The 21,872-nt window shown below is 41.1% G+C and overlaps 1 protein-coding gene across 2 annotated transcripts in view; it reads right to left on the bottom strand.

Moving 5' to 3' along the window:
• Positions 1–21,872, bottom strand: part of Dan (protein distal antenna) — a 94,225-nt gene that overhangs the window by 9,370 nt on the left and 62,983 nt on the right. The window contains exon 1 of one of the 2 annotated variants that reach the window (XM_083031908.1): positions 4,665–4,724. The exons of the other annotated variant lie outside the window; for it this stretch is intronic. The gene's annotated coding sequence lies outside the window, so the exon portion shown is untranslated. Of the gene's footprint in view, positions 1–4,664; positions 4,725–21,872 lie in introns of those variants that run through there. 2 annotated transcript variants of the gene reach the window in all.

Here is a 21,872-nt window from a genome sequence, read left to right as displayed (position 1 = left end):
ATGCTTATCGTCCACGTAATCTCTAACTTTCATAAATGTCACGTTTAACTCAGTAAACTCAGCCTCCTGTGTGAAAACAGTGCGACGAATGAGAAAGAAAGAGAGAGGGAGAGAAAGATTAAATAAGAGATATAAAATAGAAGAGATAGAGATAAACGGAGAAGAGAGAGAGAAGACAGTTAAGTTCATTCATAAAAAAGAAAATTATTACGAGCGGAGCGGAGGAGTGCGACTCCCGCAAAGTGAATGATACCTCCTGCTACTCTTACTTCTCTCTGCCTCTCCCCCTTCCCCCTTCGCTTCCCTCTCGCCCGCCGACCCCTCCGACTTCTGAACGGCGATTATCCCCACCATCGTGCCCTGCGCCGTCCTTGCAACCGTGAAAGATCTCTCGTGATAAACTCGATCCTTCTCCTTCTACGAATCATATCTCTCTTTCTCTCTCTCTGTCTCTCTTTCGTTGTGTGTACACCGATAGGAAATCCCGTGAAACTTGTACCTCTACATCTCTGTTGTCCCGCAACTTCTTCGAATAACATTGGGATTAATACTTGGTGTAGAAGAGCACTGACTGCCACGTAACTTGGAAAGAGTCATAGACGATGTATCGGATAAGACTCGATATATCGGACGACAGGGAGAGGGAGAGAGAAAGAGAGAGAGAGAGAGAGCAGAGATCTGTATGCTGAGAGAGAGAAGTGGCTAACCATTCTCGACCCGTTGACCCCTAAAGTTTGCAAAGCGAGAATTCACATTTCGTGAATGGAGTGACTCATGAATGTATATCCCAGTGTCTCTCACCTTGCGCAGGCTTTCGAGCATACGTTTGTACGTGTACCGCATACATTCAAATGTATGCAAGTGTTCTATTGTGTATGAACTAATATGAGATTCAATTGATTAGATTTTTAATACATGGAAATACATTGATATTACACACGCGTAACTTGTAAGTCTCGTAATTATAAGCTGATGAAGATAATCATTTTATACATGAAAAAATTAGTCCGAAATGTAAAATAAAAATTTTGTTTCCTTTGAATTATTTTTTTTTAGAAAATTGATTTTAAAAAAATTAAAAATTAATAGCGTTTTTTCTCATCGTTAAATATAAGATAAATTCGAATGACATTTTGCTCTTAAATTCATTTCACATGCATATACATATATACAGCTTTTATAAAAAAAAAAATTGTATATAAACAACAAAATTTTATTGAAATGAAGAATATAAACATTTCATATACATTTTGAGCAACTTGGAGATTATTTTAAATATTATGTTATTTGAGAAAATATTCTATTCCTTGGGAACCATGAGATGTAGTCGCTGTTGAAATATGTGAGATGAGACGACAAAGTCAATGCTCTCGAAAACAAATGCGCGTTGCGAGTAAACATTTTGTTATACATTTTCGATTTGTTTTTGTACGAGAAATCATCTCCTTTTCTTATCGTACTATGCTTTCCGATTTACCTCGTGAATACCTCTTACACGCACACGCGTATATATGACACATAACTGAGAAAGCAAAATATTTACTCGTGAAATCCAGAAGGTATAGTACAATATCGGTCGACACATCGAAGGACAATTACGTTCTATCGAATAAAAGTTGTCCGTTAATCGTTAGGCCCGGACGATCAAAGGGTTAAAGTCGCGTTGCATCGCGCGGTACTTGGCGCGCGCAAAGAGGAGAAGGTTTTCATTATTTTTTGCCAGAGTTAATCTAGCCGATGATGCCACGCGCGATCGATCAACCCCCAACGTCGCGGGGGTGGACGTGGTGTTCCTCCACGTCGTCCCTTGACGGTGTATCGGTCTATCGGCCGTCCGATGGGTGCCTCGCCCTCGCTCTCACCGTCATTCGCGTCCTAATCGAGCTAGCAGTAGGCCCTCTCCGACGCGATATCTCTCCTGCACCCTTCTCTATATTACCCAGCCATCAACCCGTCCGTCCCTCTTGGCCTCTCGCTGGCCGTCCTTAATCGAGCGGGAACCCTTCGGTGCGCGATTTCGAAATTTCCAGCCGATAAAAAAGAAAATCGATATAGAGCCTGCCGTCTCTCCTCGTCTCTCTGCCGTCTCCTCTCTTGACACATCGTTGCACGTACCCCGTCATCCGGCTCCCCGAACACGTAAGCGGACACATGAGTCGCAACGTCGAGCGGTAGCTCGCGTAATCGCAGGAAGAAATCCCGATGCGCTATATAGCCTGGTCTATCGTATATCGCAAAAGAAAGACGACGGTGGAAGGTGGAAGACGAAGAAGGAGAGCGTTGATGAAGAAAATCGAGAGCACGTAAAGAGAAAGCGCGGCCGCGTATACCAGCAGGTACACCGGCGAAGCCCGTGTCACAAGGGTGGCATATCTGTGTGTGGCTGTGGATAGCTAAGAGAGAGAAAGAGAGAGAGAGATAGATATAGAGGGATAAAGAGAGAGCAGGTATATCGAGTAGAGAAGCAGTAGAGGGTCTCCGTGGAAATTTACCGGAGCGCGAGTTACGGCAACTTGCCTGTGGCTCGTTGGAGAGAACCTCGCTCGGTTCGCTCGCCTCCTTCGCATCCCCCCATGTACACCGCCGCGCGGCTTTCGCATCCGCGGCTAAGAGCAAAGGGGCGCCAAGGGTTCGGGTCCGTCGTCGGGTGGCGGCGGGAGGCATCGTAGGGTAGGTAGGTAAGAGGGATGGAGAAACGAGTGGTGAAGGAGGAGGAGGAGGAGGAGGAGGAGGAGGAGGAGAGGTAGTCACAGCCTGGAGGGTCGTGAAGAGGCGGACGGCAAAGGGGACAGCGGGAACGCGGACGGGGAAGAAGGGTCGACGAGGGACGGACGGAGGGGCAGGGAGGAGGGGGGAGGGCGCAACGGTATACGCGTCGAGGATCGGACGAGGGAACGCCGAAGGGGGTTGCAGGGGGACAAGCACGGTAGGGGCGACGAGCGAGTCGCGGACCACGTCGAAGTAGGTCGTCTCGCTCTCTCTCTCTCGCTGTCATTTCATCTTCTTCCTCTCTCGCTCTCTTCGCTTTCCCGTGTTTTCTCGTCCCTGTTTCTATCCCGGTCGTCTCTCTCTCTCTCTCTCTCTCTCTCTCTCTCTCTCTCTCTCTCTCTCTCTCTCTCTCTCTCTCTCTCTCTCTCTCTCTCTCTCTCTCTCTCTCTCTCTCTCTCTTTCTCTTTCTCTCCCTCTGTCGCGTTTCCTCGCGCCTCTGTCTCCTTCTGTCCCTGCTATATTACGCGTTCTCTCTTTCCTACCACATTCTCTCCAGCGTGCGCGCGGTGTATTCCGCGGTAAACGGCCAAGCCTGGTCGACGGACCCTCGCATGGCCTGCAGCTGTCTCCTAACCCCTCGCGCCTCCCCGATGCCCCTTATCCACCGGCTTTCCTGTCTGCCGTCTCTCTCCCATTTTCGGTGCTGATCTCCCTTTTTCTCTGTCGCTCTCTCTCTCTCTCTCTCTCTCTCTCTCTCTCTCTCTCTCTCTCTCTCTCTCTCTCTCTCTCTCTCTCTCTCTCTCTCTCTCTCTCTCTCTCTCTCTCTCTCTCTCTCTCTCTCTCTCTCTCTCTCTCTCTCTCTCTCTCTCTCTCTCTCTCTCCCCCCCTCTCTCCCCCTCTCTCCCCCTCTCCTGCTTTCTACGCCGCGAGTTCTCTCTTCGCACCGAGCTCCTATACCGCGTGTTCTTCGCCACCCTATACACCCTACGAAGAGGAAAGGAAGGAGCAAGAACGCGAAGCGAGACGGAAAGACAGAGAAGGACTATCATCCTATGTACTAGATATCAGGGCCGAGAGCGAAGATATAGGGAGAGAAGCGAGGGAGAGAGCCGACGCGGCTTTTGCGAAAGAGCGAGATGAGAGACAATCCACCCTGGGTGTAAGTAGTATACTGCGCGGCTCAGCTCAACATTCTGCTGCGGCACAAACACACACGGCTCTCTCTCTCTCTCTCTCTCTCTCTCTCTATCTCTCTCTCTCTCTCTTGTCTCTTGGTCAGCTGACACTGTCTCGGACTGGAAGTAAAATTTTCGGGCTCTCGCTAAGAAAGCATCTTTTAACCGGAAAAAAGAGAAATCTGTAGATCCAGAAGGTTTAAAGACAACATTTTAAATAGCAAATTTTTTCTGACAATTTTCTACATTTTTTCCTGACCAAATTCTTTCGTTTGAAGAAGAAAGCAGCTTTGAAAGACAGGGTTTTTTAGTTAACTTCTTGGCTATATATATAATAATGGCTATATATAATTGGCTATATATATATTATATCCTAAAATGCTTCTTGAAATTTTTCTACATGCATTAACAATGGACATCCAAATAGAATCGATGACATCATGTGGGCTGATAATAGTGATATAAACTAGCTTGTAAAATAATTAAAATTAAATATTAAAACTCATAATTAAAAATAAAAATAAAATAAAATAAAAACAAAATTAAAAATAAATATTGTACTCATAATTAAAATTAAATACGTTATTTATTATTTTATGTATTGGAAAATTGCGCTTTTGTTTAGGAGAAATTTGTTGTAAAACAATTGGTACTTGCTCTCTTTAGCTAACAATAAGTAAGATAATTCCCAGCCCATACGTGTAACGTATTATAAACTAGGAAAAACTATGACCAAATCGTCAAAATATCTCGAAAAAAAGGAGATATCGAAAGATGCACCGGAAATGTACGTCGCGCCTACAGTGGAAACAGTTTGTTTGTCGTCACTTCTCTGACTGATTTCCACGAAAGATCTGCCATCAGGTAGTCCCTACATTCCATTCTCGTCTGTCTGTTATTTTAAGGAAAATTCGCGACATTTTTTACCTGGACCGCGTGAAATAGTCTAGAACAAAAAAGAATACACAAAAGAATACTTATATTGTTCTCGTGACGGCAAGGGTGGTTTAGGGCATGAATGTTCAACACCCGCTCCGCGAATATAATACAAAATATGAAATTTAAAGCAGTAGAACCTCGTAATAATGCACTTACACGTGGTAATCGCTAAATAACGCAAAGAATGCAATAACTTGATACTAGTCTGGCCCGCGGATAATGATTGCAAGTCTCTTCCTATTTATAACAACCAAAATAGCAATTTAAATATCAAAACAAGATAAATTAATATTTGTCATATAAACAAGTTTTTTCTCAATTTACAAGAACTGCAATATTATTTATTAATTTTTTAAATTATTTTTAATTTTTTTAAATTTATATTAACTATATATACAGGGTATCCGCGAATTATGTGTAAAATTGGTTTAAAACAGTCAAAAATGTATGAAATATGATTCTAAATGCTTAAATAAATTTAAATCAATTTAAATAAATAAGTAATAGATGAAACAAGTTTTTCTTAAAGATAAAAATATTCTTCTTCAGATAAAAATATTACTTTTAATTTTTAATTACTTTTTTATGTGAAAAAAGTATTGTCAAATAGATTTTGAAATTAAATATCTCAATTTGTTCTACAAAGGGAAAAATCCAAGAGATAGATAAATTGATTGTCGAATGCATTGAAGAGCACATCAATATTTTTAGAAAAAAATGTGATCTTTTTTTTAATTTAAACGCTTGTTATTAGCAATTAATTTCTCAGCATCGACAGAGATATGCAAAAGATAATTTACACTGAATAAAGGTGCACAGCTACAAACAAAAAGCTAGGCTTGAATTTCCGACGGTCGCGCGGCGATCGATTATGCGGATGTCAATTAAATCGCTCTGCTCAATTAGGTAACGGTGTTATTATCAAATTAATCGGTACGTGGCTTTTGTTTGCCGCCCTCAATCGGAGATCTCGCGTTACTTAATGGCTCCCGTTTCATCCCTTATGATAAAGCCATTACGGATGCTCGGAGCGTTAGTATTGTGTGAGTGTGTGTGTGTGTGTGTATATATATATGTGCATTTCTATGTGGTGTGGTGTGGTGTCCTATGTTGTCATATATCAGAAAGCCAAACTAGAGTTATAGAAGCAGGTCGATCCTATCTTTCTGCTCGGGGTGGCAACACTGCAACAAGTGTACGGCGAGAGCTGCCCACATTGAGATTCGGTCTGTTCGGGCTCAATTCCATTCATCGTCGAAACAGTTCCGAACCAGATGCTTTAACGATCAGCACTCAGCCCAAAACACAAATTATCAAGTTAGTGCTCTCCATCCTCTCTCTCACTTCCTCGTTGGAGGCTCGTGCCTCCTCTCCTTCTCCTCCTGTGTGTCACGCGCACAGTCGCAAAGTAATTTTAATTAGATCGCACACGAGAGCGCCGGTAATAACGACTATTATCTCCGACTACGGTGAGTTTCGCTTTCGTTTCAGCCGCTACCGTCGGTTTACCGTTTTTATTGCGACGAGCGACTGTTATAGATAGCGAAAAGTACGTTGAAACTCTCTCACCCTCCGTCTTTCTCTGTGTGCGCATGTATTTATGTCCGCGTAAGCTGTCCTTGACCCATAATACTCTCGACGCTCATCTTTACGGGTTATTGCATTGGTAAATAAAAACAAAACGCATATACTCGGAGAAATAATATAGCAATTATAAAATTGTAATTACATAGCATTAAATAGTATTTTTCTTCTCTGGAGATGTGTGTGCGCAGATATGCCCGGATCGATATTTATACTCGATATCTATATGGACCATTTAATTCACAGACTGTTTATCGTTTTGCGAAAGTTATCTCGGGATCGAGACCGTATTTCTACAAACGCCGTTATATCTACGTGGTATTCTATCGCTGTGGAAGTTGGGTTCGGCAAAGAGCGAGGAAGAGAGAGAAAGAGAGAGACACTCTCTGTATACGTATACACACATAAAGTAAACGCAACAAGTTTCCTTTTTATGCGGTGACCTACAGGTTATTCAAAAGGAAACTTAAACTGAGAGGGACAGTATTATTACTGCGGGAGAGGTCACGAGGGGGATGGGAGAGAGAAACTACTTATTGGTCTTTTCTCCCCCGTTCCTCCTCTTTCTCGCGAAAACGGGGGAAAGGGAAATTTCATGGCGAGAGGGAGAGAGAGATCGATTTTAATGCTCCGGGAGAATTAAAGAGCCGAGTTCTCTCATCGATCCGAGAGCCGAAAGCGCGGCCCTTTCGCGTTAATCGGCCGATGCTCCCGTAAAATACTACGTCGACTCGCCGTACCGATTTTTCTTTTTCTCTCTTTCTCTCTCTCTCTCTCTTTCTCTTTCTCTTTTTTCTCCTTGCCAAGTAGCGATCGTTTCACACGACAAAAATGTCCTCCCTCCCTCCCCTTCGACAGAGTATGATATTTAACGAAGTAACGTGGCGTCAAAGGGAACCGTACGAGCTTGGAAAAAAGGTATCGCGCGCTATTGGTCGTATCAAAGGCCCTGAAAAAATTACGCTCCACTTTTTCTTTTTTTAAATTTATTTTATTCTTTATATATATATATATATATAAAATTTATTTGTTTATTTATTTATTTATTTATTTATTTTTATCGAAATATTCTGTCGTCTGAAATGCGCATATATCCCCATGTGCAAACTCGAAATTTGTTGAACACATGTTAGCTCTTTCTTCTTTTTTCTATTATTTGCATATAGTTGACTGCACGTTTCCCTGAATACTTTCGCTAAATAATCCTTTAAGTCTTCCAATATGTTTGCACCGATTTTGTCGTTAACATATGTAGCTCCAACAGTAATCATGAAATACTATGAAAGCAACCAGAAATACCATGTGACGTGACATAGGCAAAGGAAAAGGGCGTCAGGCTCTTCCGTTCCGTTTTTCCGGAACCCAATAAGTTGTGGAATTCGCTTCAACCTCAAACGTCCGTTTTTCGAAATCTTTACGATCCCGCTCCAGCTCCGGGTATATGCTTTTCAGGTAGATAATCCGCAAAGCCTTGTTTAAAAGCCTTGCTTTACTTAAATCTAAAAGAACGTCAGGCAAGTAACTGCAAATTTTCCAAGAATTGATGTTATTTATTATTATTACTAAAAAATTGACAGGTAATCGCACAGTGTAGCAGTTAGTTGCACAGTATTATCTAAGAATACTAGGAGCTTTCGATTTCCAAGAATACATATTTCTAAATTTAATCGCCATAAAAAAATTGGGAGATTTTATTTTCACAATTTTTTATATATAATGTTTTTTTGGTGAGAATAAACTTATATCAATGTTACGCATGCATCATTGCTAAGTACAATTGAAAAGTTTAAATATTTATTATAAGCGCATATATTATTATCTTATATAAGAACAAACAATATATTATTACTTTACAAGAACAAACAAACTTTGTTTTTTAAGGACTCTTATCTTATAAAGATGACATTAAATAATTAGATAGTCGAAATGAGAAAATTATAGGAATCTAGCGAATCAAAGTAGAATATTTTTTAATCATATAAAACTTTTAATTAAATATGTAACCACAAATAATAAGTTTCCTTTGTTAAAAAATATATAATTTAATAAATAAAAAATCAAGACATTGCAAAAGATATTGAAACAGAAGAATAGTAATAAATATTCGTTCTAAATACTCATGCATGGTAGCGTTTGCAAGATTGCCAAGATTCAGTCTCACTTTATAAACCCTAAAAATTAAGCTATTTTCAAATCGCTGAAACTCGGCGAAAAATCATCGTAGAAAAAAAATTGAAAAAGCGTTTCAAAGCTTGAAGTTTCAATTTTAAGCGCTGTCGATATGCTTGTTCTATTTTTTTATCTTTCCTGTTCTATGCTTCAAAAAAGGAACACATTGTTTTGTTCCTTAAAATTACGAAATTTTGACAACTTGAAACTCGATAAAAAAAATTTCTTTCGAAAAATTCAACTCACGTTCCATAAACTACAACATTTTCCCTACAAAACGCTTTTTTTTTTTAATTTTCCTACGAATTTTTTTGTCCGATTTACACGATTTTGAAGCAAACCCTATATTTTTTATAAATAATGTCGTAACTCGGTGAAAAATCATCGTAGATAAAAAAATAAAAAAGCATTTTAAAGCTCAAAGTGTCAACTTTAACGCGTTCTTGATGATTATAAAAAATTTGTCTATCTTCTTTGTTTGCTGCTAAAACTAAAAACGTTGATTTGTTCCTTAAAATTATTTTTGATACTCTGCAGTTTGATAAAAAAATTTCTTTCGCAAAATTCAATTTAAATATCACAAACTACAACATTTTACCTACAAAATGCTTTTTTAAAAATTTTCCTACGATTTTTTTTTACCGATTTACACGATTTTGAAATCAACCCTTTTTTTTCTTGAAAAATGACGTTTTACCGCCGGCATTAATGTCATCCAATGTGCACTACGTAAAGGTTGTCGGTCAGATTTTGTCGGATTCTTTGAAAATTACAAAATATGACAACGACAAAACACGTCGAGATATAAATTACTACTATGTTAATTGGACGCACGCGCCTATCCAGCAGTAATCAGACAGATCTGCAATCAGTAGGTATACATACGCACGCAATTGTGCTCGTTAATCGCGTTACCGCTCTTGCAATACGATAGCGCGACACTAAGTACAGCAAAAAAAAAAAAAAAAAAACGATAAAAAGAACGTGTGTGCAGTTGCGATGTCCAACAATAATGACGAGCATCGAATTTTCACACGTATATGGCATTAATCGATCGCCTAACATCCGATGACGATGCCGGTGTTGACACGTTATCTTTTCTTTGCTTTTATTTTTGTTAGATATCGAAGGTATTTTATTAGATATCGAACGTGAAATTTGATCTTTTGATTAATTATGCACACTTTATGTGCGAGCATTTTTTTCTTCTTTTTTTTCTTTTTAAGAAGAACATTGAGAAGAGTGTAAGAGTGAGACGATGAGATATAAACGAATTTTCCTGATTGTATTTTCACGGCCACTTTTATTTGCCTTTTGAGAGATTTCCGTTGTTTAATATATTGTTATTCGATTGTATACTCGACGACGTTATGATATTGTACGTTATTTTCCGCTTGTCATCTATTTACAAATCATAAATCATATAAATATAAACATTGAGCGAAAAATTGAATTATAACGATCCTGGTGATTAAATTGTAATAAGATTGATTGACATTCTCGCGGAAACGAAGCGCTTCGTGTGTGTGTATGTATGAAAAAAAAATTTTGACTACACGCTCGCGTTTATATTTTCGCATACAGAATCACGTCCTTCCAAATGATTGTTACCATCAATTACTCCGATCAATAATTGGTGCACACACCTCTGGCCAAAGAGCATTCGGCTACAAAGCAAGAGCGCAGTTAGAGAGTACAATTCCCAGAATTTCAGACGCGATTCGCTGACGCGTGTAAAATGCGCTTTTATCCAACCCCGGACGTCTGACTCCTCTCGCGTCGCTTTAATAAATAGCTTTCGCGGATGGCATAATGGTAATGGTCATGGTGTGTAATCGCCGCGATTTTCTCGTCTGTGGTTGCGCCAGTAGTCGCTCTCTCGTAGGTAGAGACGTCGTCGGCTTATAATACGAAGGACAGAGAGGACGAGACGCGAGGGAAAGAAGGAAAGGGCTACCCGTAGTAACGGAATTGAATTAAAAGTTAGAAAGCCTCCGACAAATCTTTCCGATACTCGTTATAACGACTTAGCCTTGTAACACGTTACAAGCATGCGACGATGCACCACGATAGAATACTAATAGCGTCGCGTAATCGTTTGAGAAGGAGAGAAGGCGAAAATGTGACGTCGAGAAATGCTAGGAGAGAAAAAAATCTTTATTTAATAGGAAAGTCGTTTATCTCTCTCTCTTGCGCGCTTATAAGTAGAAATGATGTCTCTCGGTCGATTGGCGTCATATTTGACCGAGGATAGCTTTACTTTGTTCCGCACGTTCGTCAGGTTTGCGACTCAAATCGCTCGTCGTCCAAGTGACAGCGATTTTCTTTAGTTTATTTCGGATTACTTTTAGTGGCGGTCCGGAATTGTCTAATTTCTTCCAGGTTCTCAGCGGGCGACCTTAGAAAAACGGCTGTATACTATCGGGACACAGCAGGATATCGTACAGTCATGTCATGACTGTAAAAAAGTATTTGGTCGGTTCACGTCTATTATTCTATGTCGCTTTTGTATCCTTTTTCGTGATCATTCCTGCGCAAATTTTCGCCGTCTCCTTTTTCATCTTTGTTATCCCTTGTTCCTCGATTTCTCGTGTAGTGTGTCGGAACGATATGACATAGCGCGAAAGCAGCGAATCGATAGTCTGCTAGCGGATATCTCGTATACCGCGTGGCCTATATAAATGTGCGACCGAGAGAAGAGAAGAGAAGAGAGAAGAAGTTGCGCGCATCAGGCAGGGGAGGAATCTCGACCCCGAGAGATCCAACATTTTATGGTACGCACGCACGCACGCACGTACGCACGCACGCACGCAACGTGTCGTTCACGCGGGAAATTTGAGCGCTCTTCCGTCTCGACGCGCGCGCTCGTCATCATTATTACGGGAAACATATGGGGAGCCGCGAGAGAGAGAGAGAGAGCGAGGAGGATGACGAGAGCGCACGCATGTGCGAATATGTGTATACATAAAGCGGCGCGTATCTGCGTAAACGGAGGGACTTTACGCGCTGCGGCGCACTCCATCTCTTTCTCCTCTTCTCTCTTCTCTTTCTTTCTCTCCTCGGTCTCTCTTGCGCCGCTATAAATTATCGGGTTACCCGCGGCATACAGGCACTTGTTCGAGAGAAAGAATATCAGGAGGGGCGTGTTAAGGTGTGTGTTTTACATACGATCGCTTTTCCATCGCGACGCGAGATTGTGAAATTTTATAGTTCGTCGAACTGTCATTCTCTCTCACAGCTGATCTCTGATTATTTTTCTTTAACAATTTTGTCTGCATCGCGTGAAACAGTTATTAGCCCTCCGTCTAGGTCTTTTAAGGCACAAGCAAATTTCTATTTTTTCCAAATTGCTGTTCAAATTTCGCTTTGTATAAACAATAATTGGGTTTTTTTAATATTTGGCTTTAAAATTTATATTGGATATTATAATAGAGATATTAATAAATAATCCAGATTTTTCTTTATTTTTTGAAAGTCTAGAACGTAAAAATAATATGGGGTGAACTTAAAAAAGATCCAGTTTACTGACGGCGTTAGTAAAAAAAATGACTGCTGACGGAGGGTTAAAGCTCTTGGAATTTAATTGAATCTAGAAAAAATCGATTTTACGTTGATCAAAAAATAGAGGATATTTTATACATCTCATCGCGTCATGATATAAATAGCTGATTTTCTTTCTCTTTTTCCGCATAATTATATACAATAAATCTATCCTCTTTAAAAACTATCTTTTCCCAAATTAATCTCTATTTATTAATGAAACTTGCAATTCGAACGAATAAGACTGAATCGAGAATTTCTCAGATGGCTAAGCCCTGTCTATTTCCGACGAAAATTCACTACAATTATCACGAACAAACGACACCGAAGCGACAACGAATTCCAACGTTCGCCGCGATATCTCGTCGATATCTCCGTCCGTCGAGAGATAGACCGGCGGGGAGACGGGAGAGAAGAGGAGAGACATCAGAGAGACGGGCGACAAAGTCGCTCTTTGTTCGCGCAAGGAAGGAACGGAGGAGGCTCCGGAGAACCGCGCGAGCGCTCCTAATTGACGGCTCTCTCGCGATTTTTACCTCCTCGCTCGCCTCCTCGTTCACAGGCCAGAAGCCCGCGGAGAGAAGAGCCTTTTCTCTCTCTCTCTCTCTCTTTCCCTCGCATCTTTTTCTTTCTCGTCTACACTCTCTCTACACCCCGCGGCCCTCTTCGGACCCGTCCGCCTCCTCTCTCTCCCTCTCCCCCGATCCCCCTTTGCTCGCGCTCCTTCGGCGAAGGAGAGATCTTTCGAAGGCCGCGCGAGGCGCACGTAAAAAGAGAGGAAAAAAAAGAACTCCGAGGGACCGGGGTGGAGAGAGGGACAGAGGGGATACAGGCGAAGGAGGCCGCGAGGGGATCGCGAGAGGGGCCGCGAGACGCCCAAAGCCGCATTAACGCCGGCGCGGTTCGGTCCGCGGGTCGACGTGGCTTGGCGCGTTCGCGATCGGCCAATAACCACGGTTGCGAAGCCCACGGTTAGCGCTCTCTCGCTTCTGGAACGACGGGATGCCATTCGTCTCGAGAGAAGAAGGCCCCGCGAAATTTCTGCCCGAATCTCACCGACGATCTCTCTCTCTCTTTCTCTCTCACCGACGTCGGTCGAGACCGACGATAATGAATGCGTTCCGCGAATAAAGGCGGATGTTGTGGATATGCCTACTTGGATACCTCGATACCAGGTTCGACGAGGACTCCAGGATAGCGCGTTTGTAAATTTATATATTAAATGATGAATTTATAAAATTATAGAAAAATTATTACAATAATGATCTTTCTTTAATATCGAATTAAAGTGATCGGTCGAATGTAAGTTTCGAAAAAAATTATAAAAAGTATAATATATACTTGAATCTTTTTATATATTTTATAATATGAATTTATTTAACGTCAACTGGCAAAATTTAAAAAAAAAAGAGAAAAAACAAATAATGCCGTTTTCTTTTTCTCGTACGATAGGAAATTTCGGCGGAAAAAAGATCCTTCTTCTCGGAAAGGTTCGTGTATTCTCTAACTCTTAAGGCTCCTGGCTCCTTTCTGACCATGTCGAAATCGTGACGTCAGAGGCGAGAAAACACACGCTAAAATTTCTTAGATGCCATTTCGAAATAAAAAAATATTTCGATGAAACAGCACTTCAGATGGCTTTAGCACACTCTTAAAAAACCCCGAAAACTATCCTTTCCCCTTTATAATTAATCAACAGTTGTAAAATGTAATATTATGAAGCCCAGTCCGTCTGGTCTTTGCACATGCGCAGTCATTCCGCATGTCAAAGTCTGATATCTCGATCATTTTACAGATGTTGATTGATTATAAAGGGAAAAGGATAGTTTTCGGGGATTTTTAAGAGTGTGCTAAAGCCATCTTAAGTGCTGTTTAATCGAAATATCTTTTCATTAAAAAATGGCATCTAACAATAAGAATTTTCAGCGTGTGCTTTCTCGCCTCTGACGTCACAATCCAATATGGCCGCGATGAGCACCCAGGAGCCTTAAACGTTCTCAATTAGTCATACGACGAGATATTAGCGTTATCTTCGTGTGTGCGTGTGTGTGTGTGGTCGCGTGAATGATTACGTATATATAACCATCGTTCGTCGAGAGAGTGTCCGGGCGAGAGCCAAGTTACGTCATCCCGTCCTTCTGCGGCGACGAACCCCGGCAGCACCAGCATCAGCAGCAGCGGCAAACGCGACCCTTCCTTTGACGGTACACCCCGTGATAGCGCAAAAAACCCACCCGTAGATATCCCCGTGACGTCCAATCTCCCGATTTTGCAGCGAAGCGGTTTTGTGTACGGTTCGCTGGATCCTCACCTCTGGCCTTTCGAGGATCCACCGTGAAAGCCGACGGTGACGACGACGACGACGGCGACAGCGACGACGACTACCAACGTGTGATCGTCTTATTCGCGTATGTATGTACGTATATACGCGATTACGTAAGAGCTACACCTACGCCTACGTACATATATCCGTGTGCATATGTGCACATACGCGTACACGTAAAAGTACAAATGTGGGTGACTCGCTCGACCTTCTCGCGCAGCATGCGCTCCCGATATCGCTATCGTTCCTGCCGCGGACTCGCCTCGCTTTCGGACAGATGGACGATGATAAGCGAGTCAAGAGATAACAATATTTTTTTTCTTGTTTGTCTGAGAAAAGTCGAAAGGAGGTTTCGGTGTGTGTTTCTTCTCAAACACACCGCCCGGAAAGTGACTCGCTTGATTTATCTTCGAGTCCTCCGCGTGTGCGGAATTTTCCTACCTATATACATCGACCTGTCTCTCTACTCTCTTTCTAAATATATATCTCTCTCTTGTTTGGTGTATATTTTTCAAGTCAGTCAAACTCGAGCATTCCATTATAGCAGAAAGAGTTTATGAATGAAAAGAGATTCTCCAAGAGAGAGAGAGAGAGAGATGCTTTCGGAACCGGTGGTGATCCTTTTCCCCCTCTTTGCGCAATAATCGTAGAATCCATAGTATCGGGCTTTGTGTTGGTTGTGAGTTGTGTGAATCGAATGAATGAAATAAATGGGAAAATATACACGCGCACGAATACATCATCGTATACGTGTTAATCTCTTTCTTCTTTTAATCAGCTGTTTGTCAACCTTATATGTCATTTGTCCTGGTCTCCCAACCTTATGTCCTTTAAATCTATTGAATATGGTAGCAAACGGGAGGGAAGAGACAATGCAAATATTATCGAGTGGCTGAAAATTCTTGAAGTTTCAAACCAGACGAAAGTGAAACCGCAGCCAGAAAAAAGTTTATTCGTAGACTTCTTCTTTACTTAATATAAATTGACTCTTTTGCCGATATTATATTATATTATCTTTATTTGTTTCTAGCAGCGTATATAATTCTTACGAAAAGTCTGTTCTAATTCTCTGCATCTTTAACGCCTTGTACACTAAATATTGCTAAAGCCTCTCTAAGAAGCGCGCTTTTATCTCGTTTAATATATATGCATTTTTTATATGTTTATTTTTTTTGTATTCTAAGGATAGTGGTTTTATCATGATTTGGAAAAATTAATTATACTTCGAAAAATTATTTTTACATTTTGTAAGGAAATTCGTTTTGAGATAAATTTCTAATAAATAGATTAGAAGAAAGAGAAAAGTTGAAAAATCTAAACTGAAAAGCTCTAAAAAGTTCTGAAGAATTTATGGAAAAAATTTTGCAAAAATAATAGATGAATTGTTAGATTCATTGTTGACGGAAATGATCGAGAATGTAATGAAAGAGAGGCAACTCACAAAGAGAAATGCAGAGGTGTACAGAAGCCACAAAAATAAAACGCACTTGTCAAAAGAAACATTGCGAATGAACTTTGAACATTTGAAATCTGACATTGTGTATCGCGTTAAAAATAAACATAACAGAAACGATTGTTGGAGGATCGATATCGAGCGTGTCGAGATTAAATTTTTGGCATGCTCTTCAAAATTCGAACATGCGAGGCGTATTTTTCAAAGGTCCGTTTTCAAAAAAATAATCATGAAAGATAAAAACGATTTATTATAACCAAAATAAAACTACACGTTTATGTTATTTTTCCATACAGTCACCATTGACTTCCACATATTTTTAATATCGTTTCTTTATTCCTTTATCAAAAAAGGTCCGCCGCCAGTGTTTCGAACCATTCATTATATTAATACTGTTTTTCAGTAATTTTTTTCAAATTATGAAATATACTCAATGCGATACGAGAGACATTTCTTTAAATGCATAAACAGGTGGCAGTCGTTTATCGGAAAGACTGGTGGTCAAACATTTCTCAACGAAATTGTTGCAGCAATCGAAGAGTTTGATATCACAACACGAACACACAGTTGGCGGAATTATTTATCGTTACACTCATTGTAAATTACTCACATGTGGCATCGAACATGAATGTAACTGCGATAAAATGATGATGAACTGACTATGTGCAAAATTAAATGTGTATAGCTTTAATTCGGCTACAATAAATCATTTTTATCTTTCATGGTTTTTTCTAATTTCAAAACGGACTTTACTTAAAAAACATGTCTCGTATATTTGGTATAAATGTTCAGCATCAAAACGATCGCTATGATGATTTAGACCATTTTTATATATTTAAAATTCATTCGCAATCTATCCTTTGCGTTTCGTTCTCGCGTGATTCTCTGCATTTCTCTCTTGGTGAGTTTGCTTCTCTTTCATTACATTCTCGATCATTTCCATCTAACAATTCATCCGTTTTATTCAATGTAGGAATGTTATTGCGTTTTACTTTTGCATTTTACATTCTTCTTTCTGACGGCGAGGACCATCGAAAGACATCTCAAACGAAGATTTGTGGATTCCGGAGGATTCTATATTCACATGATCGCATGATACACACGCTTATATATTTTTATTTCGTTAACTTTTAATGTATGTATCAATTTAGTTTTTTATAGACATTTACTTTCTTTGCATGAATTTCTTTTTCTATTTTTTGTTATACAGTTATTGAAAATGACCCGAAGTGGAATCGAAACGTTTAATTTTTTAAGTTTAAGTCAATAAACAGTGGTTAAAATGATTTAGGAGTTTTTTATCTTTCGCTTTATCCTGCTCTTATTAGCTTTTTTATATCTATATTTGACATAGATTTAGAGCCTTATTGTTATTCATATGATGAGAATAAATAGAAAGCGTGCAAATAAAAGATATCTAGACAGTATTTTAATAAACTTTTTTTTAACGACGACACGCTGTTGTGTATACTTAGAAAATTCTTAGAATGTACAATACATTCGATATTATGCCGTTAAAATTATTCTTTCCCTCCGTTTCTTCGGCGTCGGTTAATCTAGGCTGCTTTCCTCGGGAAAGATAAACTCCCCAGGCACGTCGACGGTAAACAATTGTCCACGAAAATCGACCACCTCGACCGGAAGGAAATTGCCGACGATCGTTTTGATAACCTGATTCAGTCCGTTGAAATAATTTGAACGTACTTTAAACGTACCTCATTTAGAATCGTCGCCGCGTTGTTGAAGATCGATAATTATCGACGCTTATTACGTGTGACATTTAGAAAAAAATATTTTCTCCTCCCGTTATCAAGTCTTTGGCGAACAAGGAGTAGGAAATAAAAAACAAAGTCCCACAAATTTAACTCTAAAAATTGATCAAACTTCACTATTCATGACAACATGCAACTTGAAGAATCTCTATAGTTGTATGTCTTTATTTTCTCTTTCATAATTATTTTATTCAATAATATTATTTTATTTATTTTGATATTTTATTTAATATTATTTTTTTAAATATTAAGTAATATGTGTGTTGATATAATTGATATATATTGATCGATATAATAAAAAGGGGAACATCAAGAAAATTAATATATAATATATAATTTCATATAATTATTCTCTAAAACAGAATCGTAGAGAAAGCTTCAGATATCGATATGACATTCTACGAATTTCACAGTTCGTGTCTCTGAAGAATATTCATGACGAGTTATAATAAAAAATTATAAAATAGATTTTTTTTCCCGAGCGTCGTCAGCGCTGTTACTCGATATGCAGAATATTCCGCGTTTACACGACGACCGTCGTAAGAACCGGGGGGATGTAAAATCGAGGAGGTAAGGTAAGGCAATTTCTTCCGGGAAGAAGAGCCGTCTTCTCTCCCTGCAGCGCATCTATTATCGGTCAAGCTCGTGGATTTACAGCGGGTCGCGCGCGCGTTTTACACCCTCGTGTTCCCGCTTCGCGAGAGCGTAATTATTTAATAATAACGGTCGCACACGCGCGAATCGATACATATATATATACATATATATATATAGATATAAATATCGACGACGGGGAAATGATTTACATCGAGCCGGGATCCGCAAGGATCCCGAAAAGGACGACGACGACGACGACGACGGGATATATTACGGTCTTGTCTGTGTATTTAAACGTCAGTCACCATCTCCGGTGCGTACTACGGCAATATGGAGCGCGGGAGTCGCTATCGATTATAGATAATCGACCGGTCGTCTCTCCGTCTCTCTCGCTCTCTCCACCAATCTGCGATTCGTAGCTTCGAGGGGTAGGGCTGCCGGCGGCGATGGTTAGGATAAAGGACGAGAGAACGGAGGGGTTCGGAAAGGGACGGACGCGCGGATGGACGGATAGACGGATGAGCGGGGGGGAAACAGGGGGGAACGGATGAAAACGCGCGCGGTGCGAGTCGCGGGAGAGAACGAGCCAAGGAAGGACTTAACGAACGAGCGGATCGAGAAAGAGCGACAGAGAGAGAGAAAGGGAGAAAGAGAACGAGCGAACCAGCCCGTCGACCTGGAGTCGGGAGTTAACGCTCGAGGGGTCGTTAATTTTCCGATCGTGCCCTTTCCGACGATGCCCGCGGCACACTCACGAAGAGAGAGAGAGAGAGAGAGAGAGAGAGAGAGAGAGAGAGAGAGAGAGAGAAGCCCCGGATGCCTGGAGGCATGCGCGGCCGCCGGAAATGGCGCGGTCGCCACGCCGCACCACATCGCGCCGGTTCCCCACGCCGCGAGGCGACCGACGCTGAAGAATTCGCGCGGTCACGATTAGGACCCATCCTTTTTCTCTCTCTCTCTCTCTCTCTCTCGCTCTCTCTTTTTCTTTACCTAGCCTCCGGTCCCTTCTCGTAGATACGAATTAAGGGTCCGCCGGCGCCGTCGGTGCGGGCTCTTTGTGTTTCAGTCGAACCGCGGCGGGAGTAATCGCGAGAAAACCGTGCGCGGGAAAAAAAAAGAACAATGGCAGGAGTGGTCGGTCGGTCGGTCGGTCGTTTGGGTCGTTGGGCATGGTAGGCGTCGGGCGCGCAACAGAAAACGCGTATATAGTCAGCCGACAAGGGAGAGAGGGAGCGAGAGAGGAGTTCAAAGGGGACCGGTGGAGAGAAACGAGGGACGGGGGAGAAGGGGGATCGCGCCGCGCGGCTTCGCTCGTTGATTACGTAAGTCGTCGACGCGCCGCGCCGCGTGTCCTTCCTTTCGAAAGCGTTCGCGCGTGCGTCCGGAAAAAAAGTCGCGCCGCTGCTGCGTGTATAATCGCGGTAGATTAGAATTTCGAGACGGTCGGCCGCGAATGACGACGAAGGTGGTTCGATATTTCGGACCGCGAAGTAACAGCATAAGCGGTTACTAGACGAAAATTTCAAGATCACCACATTCTCTAACCTAGTCGATCTATCTCTCTTTTCGTCTCTAAACTAATGGGAAAAATAATGATGTAATTGTATATATCACGTACTGTTAAATCTGTTAAAATATGCAAGAATAAAGAATATGCTTTAATGTATACAAAAATGTAAATATGTATGTTACGATTCACTTTTGCATTTTAAATCGTGACATACAGCTGGCAAATAATTCTCGGGCCTGTATATAGATACCGATTATACCTGTGCGAGGACCTGCGTATAATGTCTTTTCGTCTCGCATCGTGTATCGTAAATTTTTAGAAGAGACCGTCTTCTCTTTTAACATTTTCAGCAGCATGCTTTCCTGACGATTTTTCGTTGTGGTGCCGCCAAACCGTGCGCGTTTTCAATTTATCTCTCTTCGAAAAGAATAGGAGACCGTGAACACATGCGACGTTAGTTTCACCGTTAGACCGTTTCAAAGAAAAACAAAAAAGAAAAGAAAAACGACCTGTATTTCAAAGATCGTAAAATTCCGAAGGACGAGCCATTACCTATATTCGACGTCGCAGAATCCGCGGGGGTCGGGGAATCGCGTTACGAAGCGGAGCGGAGGACGGAACAACGGGTGGGGGGGGGGCGGAAAGGGCAAGGGACCGCCGTTAATTACCCGCCGGCTTACTGCGGGAGGGAAAACCCGCGATAAAAAATTCTTCCTGCGCGATGCGCAGGCAGGCAAGCAGAGGCAGAGGCAGCAATGGCGTCGTCGTTGCCGGCGTCGATGGCAAATGGCGAGCGACCGTGGCCGGTCGGCCACCGACAAACAACCTCTTCTACACGCTCGCGACTATGCGGGCGTGGATCGATCGAGGGGGCCCCAGCACACAGTCCTCTCTCGCGAGGAGCGAGCGCGCGTGTGGTGCGACGGCGGCGAGGGGAAGAGAAGGCAGGAAAGGGGGTGATAGGAGGGGTAAAGAGGGGGACACGACAGCAGCCGCCTTTAAATTTCACGCGAGAGAGAAGCGCGCGCTCACGACGCGACGGTTACGCGCTTACGAGCTCGCCTTTAGGGCCAAGCCGGAGCCGCCAAGCCGTGCTCGTGTGTTGTTGGTTGTGTCGAGAACGCGCCTCTTCTCTTCTCTTTCTCTGGCTCTGTCTTTCTCCCTCGTCGCACCTTCGCCAATATTTCAAACGGCTCCGCGGAAAGTTATCAACGCGGGGCTGGCCGCGAACGTGACGTTTCCACATCCGCCGCGGAGCCGCTTTATGATTATCCCACGAGGAATCTTGGAACGTCGATCCAACGACGTTCTCGACTCGCCCCTCCCTCTCTCTTCTCACTCTATCTTTCTCTCTGGTTTACATTTCTCCTCTCTTTTGGCGCGCACGTACGTATAACGATTAACATATTAATGCAGAGGATGACGTGTAGATTGACTGGTATCGATAAAGTATCGCAATTGGAAGACTAACTTCTCTCGGGTAGCTTGTCTGGATTTTTAAGATTATGAAGAAAAATTGCAGAATTTAAATGCACTTTGAACATTGTTTAAAACCGTACAACAAGCGAAGTGAAAGGTATTTGTAAAAATACTATCGATAGCATTGGAAAATAGCATTGGAAAATTCTCTGGTGTCGTCGATATGTATGTAGATAGATCGAGATCATAATCGATAAATTGAAAAAATATACATTCATACATATATATATATATATACATTTACGAGGTACGAGCAAAATTTCTTCATCAGTTGGATTAATATACATGAATCAAGTTTTTGAACACCTTAAATACGTAGAAATTAAGTATAGATATATATCACTCTGCATATAATCTGGAAACTCTATGTAATACAAATAAAATATACATATAATATATATGTATTTGTAATATATATTTTATATAATTTATAATATATATTTTTATTTAATTTATAATAGGTATTTTTTATATACATATTATATATAAACATTTTATATTTTATATATAAATATAAATAATATATATATATATATATATATATATATATATATATGTATTTACTGAGAATATATATCATGATTATTTTCGAGAAAAACTGATCCGATTAATATGTCCCAAT

Source organism: Prenolepis imparis, unplaced genomic scaffold, assembly GCF_030444845.1.
Source record: "Prenolepis imparis isolate NDT839.2.m4 unplaced genomic scaffold, iyPreImpa1.0 SCAF_2, whole genome shotgun sequence".
NCBI lineage: Eukaryota > Metazoa > Arthropoda > Insecta > Hymenoptera > Formicidae > Prenolepis > Prenolepis imparis.
This window is presented reverse-complemented; position numbering and strand designations above follow the sequence as displayed.